Here is an 8,062-nt window from a genome sequence, read left to right on the forward strand (position 1 = left end):
CGGGGCGCGACGCTGTTCCCCGCGGCGGCGGAGCGACCTCCGTCCGTTCCCCCAACAAGCGTTTGTCCTGCGTCTGCAACGTGCCGGGCTCCGGGGTATCCCGCGGGGACAGTGCGCAGTGCCTGGTGCGTGTTAGCCGGGGACACGCTGGATGGACAGGGACACAGAGCGCCAGGGAGCCGTGAGGCAGGCCAGACCCGGGGAGGCCACGGGGGCGGCACCTGGGAGGACGGGGGTCGCAAAGCGCAGGGGATGAGAAACGGCTTCCAGTGCCCCACGCCCTGTCGGGCACTGCAGCGCCCAGCGCCTCCGCGCGGACAAGGAGAACGGCAACTCATCCCAGCAGCGGCCGCCGAAATAGCTCAGTTGGGAGAGCGTTAGACTGAAGATCTAAAGGTCCCTGGTTCGATCCCGGGTTTCGGCAGCTCCTTCTTTTTCCGTCTCTGCGCACGGCAGGGGCAGAGCAGCGCCTGCTCACCCTATCCCAGTTCGTCAAGGGGCGCGATTTCTTTATTACGAGACCCCCCTCACCCCATGGCGGTTAGAGGCCCCGCTACGCCCTGTTTGGTCAAGTTGCACGGGGACCAAGGTCTCCCTGGTTTATCTCTTAAGCGCCTATTCATCCCTGGCGTGCGTTTGTTGATGTCTGCTCGTTAATTTTTTGCTTTCTGGTTTTTTTTTTTCTTTTTTTTAATTTCTGCGTTTTAAATTCTCCAGGCTAACAAGGACCGAGCAAGAAACGGCCACCTTAAAATGCCATTTAGCCAAATCCAACTTATTGTGCAAGAAAATATAAAGGTTTAACCCCCTGGAATGGACGGGAAGGGGCAGGGGAGACAAGTTACCTTAAAGAAGAGTTCCAGGGAGGACTTGGCAGAGCTAGTCCTCGTTAGTATAGTGGTGAGTATCCCCGCCTGTCACGCGGGAGACCGGGGTTCGATTCCCCGACGGGGAGGCTGCAACATTTTGTGGTGGAACGACGTCTTTTTCATCCTGACCTTGGCTACGCTGGAAAGCTGGTCCTGCATCCTTGCAGGGAATAGGCCAGAAAAAGGTCCTCGGTTTGTGAGATGGACAACTGGACTTCCAGGGCTGACATTTCTTGTCTTGCTCCAGCCCCAGCATCTGACTTCGGAAGATGCTTATGAACTTGAGACATTTTCTCCCCCTAAAACAGTCAGACTCTGTGACCTTAAAACATCACCGGTGTGCAGCTGCTGCACCCCACAGGCAATAAACAAACTCTTTACAAGATGCCATTTATTTTCGTCATAATATGGGAGCCAAAGCCATAGTTGAGACAGAAAGAGGAGAGATTGCCTCGCCAGTTCCGGGGACACACCAACACCTGATGGTGTCACTGGGGCTACTTTTCAGTGTCCCGGCTGGGAAGTCCCCCTCCTCTCCACCCTGAGACTCCCAGGTCTCATTCCAAGTGGGGCACCTTAAATACAAGTTAGACCTGGAAAGCCCCAGTCTCACCACCTGCGTAAACTGGTGATCCCCTCAAGCACACTCCATCATCCCCCCCAGGACTGGCAGATCCCAAAGGGACTGAGCAAAAGTTTACAGCTCTCACTCTAGGGAGTGAGCCAAACCCACGGAGAAGGGAACGTTCTTTAGAAGTTCCATCAAGGGAGTGCGAAGGTCAGGGCGGACACGGGGACAGGGGAGATCTGAAATAGCTTTCTTAGCCCTTTACCTTCCCAGGCTCCTATTCTGTGGTTCATTTCTACCTTTATCCCAAACTTTCCCCCATTCATTCCACAAACCCTACTGAGCACCTTTTATGTGCCAGGCCCCATCCTAGGCACCAAGGCTGCTGCAGGACACAAGCCAGACCAGGCCCTGCCCTTACTATTAAAATGGATAAATGCAGTAAGAAAACAAGGAGGATGTGTGACAGGGAGTGGTGAGACAGGTAGGTCAGTAGGAGATGCTTGGGAAGGCCCCGCTGAGGAGGGGACATTTGAGCAAGGCGCTGGACATCTAGATGGAGCCAGCTGGGGCAAGAGCTGAGGGACAGCCGTCCAGGCTGAGAGCAGTAAGTGCCAAGGCCCTGAGATGGGAAGGAGGTGGCCCAACCAAGGACAGAACACGTGGAGAGGAAGAGGAGCAGGCGATGAATCAGGGAAGTCCATTCCACTAGGGCCTTGCGGAGTCTGGACTTGATCTTGTCGGGGTTTTGTGCAGAGAGGAAACAAAATCAGGTCTGCTCTGGGCAGAGCGCTCTGGCTGCCATGCACTTTGGGGGGAGGAAGCAGAGGGGCCTCTGGGAGCTGAGCAGTCTCTCAAGGTCATGGCCCACGGTGCCACCCCTCTGCTCTGCCGCCATCGAGCTAGAGGAATGAGGACAGGGACGGTTTCTGCAGTAGCCCATCCACACCCTCTCTTTCTTCCGCTGCTCTCTCTCACCAGGACAGAATCAGCGATGTGGCAGCTCACACCTGGAGCAGACGTGAGACCCTGCAGTTCCCCGGCAGTTCCCATGGAAACTCCACCGTAGCTTCAACAGCTCACATTTCAGGGTCTGCCCCTAGACGCTGACAAAACTGTTCTAGATGCTTTGTCTTGTCAAATTGTCACAAGTCCTGGTGAGGTAGGGGCTCTGGAAACCTCTGCTTCCCGGATGAGGGCCAGAGAGGCAGGAATGCAGGGCAAGCTGCTTGGGCAGCAGAGCAGATCCTGCGGTGAGGGGGCCGATGGCAAACCAGGTGGCAGGGAAGGTCTTCCACTCACAACCCCTTGAGACTTTGAAGACACTAAACCTTTGGGCTTCTTCCCCCTGGCCCTCTCCACAGGCCCCCGAGGCTGGGTGCCCCTTCACAATTTCAGGATGGCTCTCCTAGTGGGATGTTGCAGAGATCCCCTCTTCTAAGGTTGAGCCCTGATTCTGGGGGTTCAATCTGTTTCTTTTTAATTTGCTCATTTTTACATCTGGAACAATTTGGGGGTGGGAAGGAGAAAGCCTTCAAGCAGATGTGTGGACTCAAATTCACTGAGGGTGGAATGGAGATTTTGGGGTACCATCAGGCCAATGTCCTCATTTACTGGAATTTCTGATTTATTTTCCATTTCCTGTAGCAATTAGAATCTTTGTTGCAAGGCTATGGAGAATAGGCCCATTTGAAAAACAAGAAATGAATTTTTTTGGTTGGCTTTTACTAACCCTAATAGCCATTTAAATGTATGCACAAGATTCAACCCAAGGGCGTGGAAACCCTTACGAAAGGAGTGTAGCAGAGATTTTCAGGAAGCCCAGCACAGAGGGAGGGGGATGTAGCTCAGTGGTAGAGCGCATGCTTTGCATGTATGAGGTCCCGGGTTCGATCCCCGGCATCTCCACTTTTTCTTTTTTCCTTTTCTAGCCACAACTCTTGGTTTTACTGTTTGCAGCTGAGCTTTTAACACCAGGTGTGAACTCTTCAGGGTGAAGCCCCTGGTGTCTTAAATGTTCCTTGTTAGAGCTGAAGAAGGGGAGCAGATAGCAGGGAAATGTCAAAGCGGAACCTAATTTGATGATTGACAGCACAGCAAATGTGAGCAGGACAGTCATTTGGAGGTTTCTGTGCCTGACATTGAGGACTGCGGACGTTCCTGGACACACGGCAGTGCAGATGTATGTAGGTCACTCAAGGTTGGGCCTCTGGCTCTGTGCCTCAGTGACCCGGTTTGTCCAGGAAGCAGCTCAAGGTCAGCTGCTGCCCAGCCTGGGGCTCTGCTCTCTGCAGCAGGGGGCAGGAGAGGGTAAGGAGGGAGCAGCTTTCACTTCCACGCACCCATGGGCGCCTCAGTTACGTCAGTACACTGTTTTATCATTCATCTAAAGAGGAGGCACTCTGTGGCATTCTGTAGCTAGCCATGACAATACACCTGTCAACTCCTGTCTTTTGACTTGACTTCAAGCTTTACATAGTTGGAAAAAAAAAATCTGATCTTAGAGCTAGAAGGACCTTGGTCTTTGCAAACCTTTTGTTTTTGAGACAAGGAAACTAAAATTTGTGAAATGATTCACCAGCTAGGTGGTGACGTACAGGTGACAGAACCTGTTTCTAATGAGTCTCCACAAAGCGCATTTCTTCCCTATGTACCAGCAAGGTTTTGAGGGAACAAAAAGGTAGAGTGTTATTTCTAAAGCTATCCATCCCAATGTGAAACTAATTATATGTGCTTGTGTTTCACACTGTATCTTATAATTAAATCCATAACAGGATACGGAAAAATGCCACAAGGAGTTGCTGCTGCTAAAGGCTTGTGTTGGCGCTTCCTAGATCTGAATTCTTTGAATTTTTTTTTTCAATTATTACATTTTAATACATACAGAACCCATCACATGAGGCGGAAGTAGAAGGGGAGGTGCTAGTGGCTAGGAAGGGGGCAGGGGAACTGTTTAATGGGGACAGAGTTTCAGTTTTGTGGATAAAAAGATCTGAAGACGTTGGTGGGGAGGGTGATGGCGGGGTGAATGCACTTAACACTACTGACCTGGGCATTTAGAACAGGGAGACTTTAGGGCTGGGCTGTGGCCAGGTAGTGTTTACATGGAATGCCAAATCCGTGGGCTAGATCCCCAGCACTGCCAGGGGCTAAAAAAAAAAAAAAAAAAAAGAAGTCGATATGATGTTGTGATTTCTCATGACTTAAAAACAAAATCGAAGCCAAACAGCTTGGATACATTCCCAGTTCTCCCAACCCAGACAAATATGGAGACAACACCAACCAGTTGTTTTCAAGTTCTGCCCATTCAGGAGCAGGTGTGTCAACAGGAAAGAGAGCAAAGGCCCTTGCGTTTCCATCCCCGGGTTGGCCAGGCCTCCGCCCACCCGCCCGCAGGTGCTCCAGATGACCTTTTATGGTTATATAAAGCATGACAAAGCAGGCCAGGCCTGCCCTCCGCTCCCTGGTTCACTCGGTCTCTGGGGGGAAAAGGAGCTCGCTGGCCTTAGGACTCCCAGTCAATGTCCAGATGCCGAATCAGGTCAAGGCATGACCTTCAGGGGAGCTGGATCTCTCAGGGGATGGAAGAAAGGCAGGCGGGCTAGAGTGTCCCCACCCCACTGCAGCCCCACACCCTGGAGCCGACAGCTCAGCCCATCACGTGCCCCCTCCGCCCGCCAATCCCGGCCTGTTGCTGGGCCTCGGTCCCCTTTCCATTGGTGCCAGCTCTGAAGCCATCTTCCTTGGGTCGCCTGCAAAGGCTGGATCCATCTGTGGGTGGAACGAACTCCAAGTGGAGCCTGTGACTCATCTGCTTCTGGCACATTCTAGGTCAGGACATTTTAGGTTTTAGGATTGTGACTTGATACCTGGCTCCTGGGTCCAAGTGGGACATTTAGACCATGGGAGTCATTTTCAGAAATAGAAAGGCAGTCGTTACTGCCACCAACAGCACCCTCTGTAGGGTAGAGTCCACCCTGGTCCAACTGCCTTTCTCTGGAAGGGTCTGTCTGCTAGAGAAGGGTGTCATTTTCCCTTTGCCAGAAGGACAAAAAATGTCACTAGTACCACCAGCATCTTCCTCTCCCTTCCCTACACATGTGACAAACCAAACTGTCCTCGGACGTGGCCAAGCATCTGCCAGGGAAACCACTCCCAGGAATAGCAGCTTCTAGTGGGAGGCCATTTTCTCCCATTTCCAACACACAACGGATCTGAAGAGAGGGGACCCTTCCTTCAGGGACCACTGGCTTCTTCTGGGGCTAACCCCAGACCCATTCCTCACTCCCAACCAGGACCTCCTCTTGTCCCTCCTCCTCTCCTCTCCTGCCTCTGAAATTAGAGCTGTTTGTCTCTGTACAAACCTCTGGACTCAGAAAAGCTATGTCACGAAGCTCATGACTCAGCCATTACACACAGATCACAAGACTCAAAGCACAGCACAGCCCCAAGCAAGCAGGGTGTGGCTGAAACCAGGCCAAACCTCAGCTGTTCCTTCCCTTAAAAACTTCTGCTGAAATTCAGAAATTACCTTCCCAGAAATCTACCTTGGAGATCACCGAGGCTTCCTACTAAACCTGGAAAATGATGTTTCATTTTTTATTCTTCGTTTAAATTTTGCCAGTGACCCGTGAATTCATTCTCCTTGGAAAATTTCAGAGATTAAAAGTCATTTTGAACGATGCTCAGTTCTTGTATTTTCATTAAGACATCAGACACAGGTTACCATAGGAAATAAGGAGTTTCCCCCAAGCATTCAGCAGAGTTGGGAAGGCACAGTCATAGTTTAGGGGGAAAGGAGGTGAGAGAGAGAGAGCTGGACAGGACTCACCCAGGCAAATGAAGGGACATGAAGACACCAAAATCAAAAACACACACACACACAGGAATAATTTATCACCCAGAGAAACTACCCACAAGAAATTTTTTTTTTAAAAAGTCCTTCAGGCAAAAGAAAAATAATATCCGGTGGAGACCCTACTCTATATCAAAGAAAAATAGCACCAGAAATGAGAAGGTGAAGCTTAACACCCATGAATATATATTTATAATTATTTCAGTCTCTTTAAAAGATAAACTGTTTAAACAAACGAAAAATAGTAAAGTATTATTCCCCAGCACTGCCACCCCCCCCCCCAAAAAAAAAAGAATTAATGTTTGGCTTATTAGACATGTAACAAGTAAAATGCCTCCTGACAGTAATTGTGACAAAGCCAGGAAAACAGAAAGCCTGCTCGACTGTAAATGTCGTACCCAGGAAGTTACACCTGCGTGTGTCTTATGTGTGAAGTGATATCATATTAAAGGTAGAGTAGAGCATGATTTTTACTACAAAAGAAGAAAATATATGGCAGTTTTGGTTTGATTTACCCCATTTTAAGCAGAATGTTGAAATGACCTTCATTATTTAAGAATGCCATCTTTTCTTAAAGGCAGAACATTATTCAGTTAGTATCTTTTTTTTTTTTTCTTGGCAGAAATTCAAACATTATCCTCCCCCTACGTTTGTAGAAACAGGGACTATTTCCAGAAGAATCCAGAAGGAACAGTGGCTGGGGAAATGACACACAGGAGTCACAGTATAGGTTGTGGTAAAAATGAAACCACCTGGGCTCGCAATCCTCCTCTCTCCTCCTCTTTTATCAAAATAGAATGTTCCTGTGGAGTCACAGTTTGTATTTGACATATTAAAAATCCTCCCCAGAAATACGCACAGCTGAGACTCAATTCCTGTGTTTTAAAACCTCGCGCCTCACATTTTAGATAGCTGGAAGGATCTGAACGCTTCCCCTGGAGAGGAGTGGTCAGTGTCCAGCAGACAGGTCCAACCTGACTTGACCATCACACAACACCCTGGGTTCAACCATCACGGGGTCACTTACACATCCGTAAACATTTTCTTTTTCTTTTTTTTTTTCATCTCAGTTTAATAGACTTAATTTCGGGGCCGGGGGTGAAACGCAACAGTGGGACACCTGCAGTCGAAGTAAAAAATAAAAGGACATCTCAGGCTTAAGCCCCTTCTGAGTACATCAAATGCAGAAGGAGCTCAAATCCGCAGTCTCCTTGTCGGCAACCAAAGGCGACCCTCTCCTGTTCAGGGCCACCGAGAACAAACAGGAAGGCCCCGGAACAGCCCGGAGGCCGACCGCCGGCCCTCAGGTCCAGCTCAATTCCCTCCCTTCCAAGGGCAGCTGGACAGGCTCCTTCGTGGAAGCTCTGGGGACGCCGGCTCGTCCTTGACCCAGGCCCTGCGCGGAGACTGCAGCGTCACGCGCCCTGTCAACGTGCCACAGTGGGGGCTGGGCCCGCGGAGGGCGGCCAGGGCGAGGGGACGTGGCGGACCGGGCACAGAGCGGCTACAACAGGAGCCAAGGCCCGCGGGTCGCGGGGGCAGACGGCGCGCTCCGTTCCGCTCCGGCCCGGGCTCCACGCCGGGCTTTCGCCCCACCCGCCCCGCCCCCGTCCAGGGTCGCTGCACCGTTGCGCCCGAGCTGATCCCTCCGCCTGGCCCTCACAACGGCCACCTGCCCCGCGACGCGTGCGACCCCCCACGCCTCGGCCTCGGCCCGAGGACATTCCAGGAACGGGGATCCGGTGGTTCCGGTTAGTCGTTTTCTTTCCG

The 8,062-nt window shown here is 51.1% G+C and overlaps 3 non-coding genes across 3 annotated transcripts; all 3 read left to right on the top strand.

Annotated features, from left to right (window-relative positions):
• The first annotated feature begins 351 nt into the window (after positions 1-351).
• On the top strand, positions 352-424 carry Trnaf-gaa. The gene has a single exon. It is a non-coding gene; the product is annotated as a tRNA-Phe (tRNA).
• A 459-nt stretch (positions 425-883) lies between these two features.
• On the top strand, positions 884-955 carry Trnad-guc. Its single transcript has one exon. It is a non-coding gene; the product is annotated as a tRNA-Asp (tRNA).
• A 2,318-nt stretch (positions 956-3,273) lies between these two features.
• On the top strand, positions 3,274-3,345 carry Trnaa-ugc. The gene has a single exon. It is a non-coding gene; the product is annotated as a tRNA-Ala (tRNA).
• The last annotated feature ends 4,717 nt before the right edge of the window (positions 3,346-8,062 follow it).

This window comes from Marmota marmota, unplaced genomic scaffold (genome assembly GCF_001458135.2).
Source record: "Marmota marmota marmota unplaced genomic scaffold, marMar, whole genome shotgun sequence".
NCBI classification, from domain to species: Eukaryota; Metazoa; Chordata; class Mammalia; order Rodentia; family Sciuridae; genus Marmota; species Marmota marmota.